The 3224-nt window shown below is 31.9% G+C and overlaps 1 non-coding gene across 1 annotated transcript; it reads right to left on the bottom strand.

Annotated features, from left to right (window-relative positions):
- Positions 1-1874: 1874 nt before the first annotated feature.
- LOC139895396 (small nucleolar RNA R16) lies at positions 1875-1962 on the bottom strand. The gene has a single exon (XR_011775849.1). It is a non-coding gene; the product is annotated as a small nucleolar RNA R16 (small nucleolar RNA).
- Between the last annotated feature and the right edge of the window lie 1262 nt (positions 1963-3224).

Below are 3224 nucleotides of genomic sequence, written 5' to 3'. Positions count from 1 at the left end.
GATCCATATTACTGCTCATAAAAACCAGAGCTTTAACATGTTTCTTCACATTAAACCAGGTTTTTAGTTCACAAATTACATTATGTAAATGTACAAGAAACATATAAATTTGTCCATCAAATCTATCAGCAATTTAACTTACTTTGGTCTTCATTATAGAAACAATTAGGGGTGTTCATAATATCCGTATCCGAATCCGAATATCCGATCCGAAAATATCCGAAAAATCGGATATCCGAATTTTCGGATATCCGAAAATCGGATATCCGAATTTTCGGATATCCGAAAATCGGATATCCGAATTTTCGGATATCCGAAAATCGGATATCCGAAAATCGGATATCCGATTTTTCGGGTTCGGGTTTTGGATAGAACTTTTCAAAATTTTCGGATATCCGAATATCCGAAAAAACATTGTAATTATTATTAATTTAATATTATTTTTATTTTTAATTATACGGAGTAATTTATATTGGAACAGGGGACAAACAAGTACAGTACCAAATTAGAAAACCCTAGATCTAAATACTGCCTTTCTCTTAAACGTTGATTCCATCTTCAAGTCTCATCGCAACTTCATCTCTTCATCTAATCGTCTCCATCTTCAATTGCTTTCATCTAATCGACTCCATCTTCGATTGCACATATAATCGGCTATTAGTAGTATTTCTACAGTTAAAGATTCAAAGAAAGATACACGGTCTGATTCCCATTGGGCTGTTTGTAAAGAGAAACTTATATTGGGGTCTAGTGCAAAAACGTTACCTTGTAAACATCTGTATCATTCAGGGTGCAGTGCCCCTTGGTCCGTGGTTTATGTACTCATTTGCATTCTCTTTTAAAGATACAGTAGTTCGTTTGTTTTGTTTATTACTTTTGTATCTACAAGACTCTTTCATAAATATCAATAAAATTTGGTTGATGATCACTTTGTTTAAGAGTGATAGAACAGATTTACTTTATTTACTATGTTTATGTGGTTCCAACTCATTGTGCACTTCTTGTTTAAGAGTGACAGAACAGGTTGCTTATCAATTTGTCATTTTTTTTTACATTTTTTATATATTTTATATACACTTCGGATATTCGGATAATCCGAAATCCGAATCCGAAATTTCGGATATCCGAAATTCGGATATCCGAAATTTCGGATTCGGATTTCGGATGGCCAAAACCACTATCCGAATTTTCGGATATCCGAAATTCGGATATCCGAATTTTCGGATATCCGGTTTTGAACACCCCTAGAAACAATAACAGTTTTGAAAAAAAATCAAACTAATACTGAAACAATTAATGACCTTTTGTTAAACAACACTTGTAACAAAACTGAGCTAGTAGTATACGTATCATTTCAAAGACAGCGTCTCATAAGTCCAGACATAAAAAAATATTTGCATATTATCATAGCATAGAACAAATACTTTCAAATAAATTTTCTTTTGTAAATTTATTATTTATACGGAGTATTATTTAATACTCCATATATATTATAAAAACAAACAATAAAAACACACAAAAAAAATGCAAAATCTCAGAGTTGAATCCAAAACGAATAAACGCAGACAATCAACATTGCATCATTTCAGACCGCCCGTCTGCTACTATTTCATCATCGGTATAAACATAACTTTAATTTATTAATAATTGAGAACAATAAAACACAAATTTAATTTTGAACAAAATATAGAATATGGTTGGTAGAATAAAAACATCACGCAATAATTTGAGAGTAGTTTTTCCACACGATAAAACTTCAGTGTGTAGTATAAGATAATTTGTATTGCATCATCTGACTTACTACGAAACCCAATAAACAAAACAAAGTTAATTTAAATCAAATAAATATAAAATTATTAAAAATTAAATATAAAAATGGCATCAGATAATAAGCGGAGTTTGTAGTCACCATGGTTAATCAGTGAGTTAAGCATAAAACTTGAAATTTCATCATTTGCCATTAAAAAACTAATAAAAACAAATTAATAAAAGTAATTAATAAAGTTAAAAAAAAAATATAGGAATGACCATTTTGACACTAAAGCAATTTTATAATTAAATATACACATCGGTTATATCTCCTTGATTAAGTACCAAGGAAATGATGAAACAGATGCAATACTGAATCTTCAAGCACGATTTAATGCAGATCATATGCTTTAAAAAAATGTTTCGACTTTACGAAATAAAACGTAAAAATTAACAACAGTTAGCTCTGTATTACCGTAATTGAATTTGAGAACGATGATTTCAGATGAACTCGTGTATTGATTTGAGATAATGAGGCGTAACGGGATTAAATAGGAATTTAAAGTAGCAGCTAGGGTTTGCAAACTGTGATTTGTAGATGCTATATAGATTTTTATGGGCCAATATTGAGTTGTGCTCATTTCAAACGTAATCCATGTATGTAGTATCAAAAACCCATTTAATATTGGTTAATTTAGGAAACGCTCGTAGTGAGTGATAAGATTAGATGTTCATGATACGATTTTTCTAACATATTTCCTGATTTTTCGGATTTTCAAGATCATGTATTATCACTTTAAAAAGAGTGTCATATGAAGAACCATACCCACAATATATTGAATTCAAACAAAATAAAACACACACTAAAAATGAAAGATGATTGGGAAATTTTTGACGATCTTTCCAGGTTCCTATTTGGTACCCCAGGCAATTCCGATCAATTGCAACCGCAAATCATAACATCACCTTCGCCATCACCCCTGTCACATCATTTTCTATAGGTTTTGAGCCGCAAGAATCCGATGCACTATTATACGACATTTCAGACCCCTCGGGTGTTCTCCATGCTGTTATGCGTCGTAAAAGAAGGGATAATGATATCGACTAAAAATTCATGTTTTTTACCCACCATAATAAGACCCAAACCAATAAAGTTGCAAACTTTATCGTAAAATTAAGCGTTTATTTGCTTTTTTGATATGATAATACATGAAACCCACCACCTGCAAAATTACTTTCGTAGTTCCTAAATAATGAAAGTAAAAAGCCTTTTTTAATCATCCATTGTCATCTTAATCATCTACATATGGGTTACATCAATTTCATAGATCTGGGTTACATAACACTCTTAATCATCCATCGTCATCTTCATCAAATGGTCGTCAATGATGGGTTTTGTTTTTCGCAGTGTTGTAAAAGTCGGCCGACTTGGCCGACGCGTCAGCCGATGCGTCGTTTTTTTGAGTTCTCCGTCC

The sequence above is a fragment of the Rutidosis leptorrhynchoides genome, chromosome 2, assembly GCF_046630445.1.
Source record: "Rutidosis leptorrhynchoides isolate AG116_Rl617_1_P2 chromosome 2, CSIRO_AGI_Rlap_v1, whole genome shotgun sequence".
NCBI lineage: Eukaryota > Viridiplantae > Streptophyta > Magnoliopsida > Asterales > Asteraceae > Rutidosis > Rutidosis leptorrhynchoides.
This window is presented reverse-complemented; position numbering and strand designations above follow the sequence as displayed.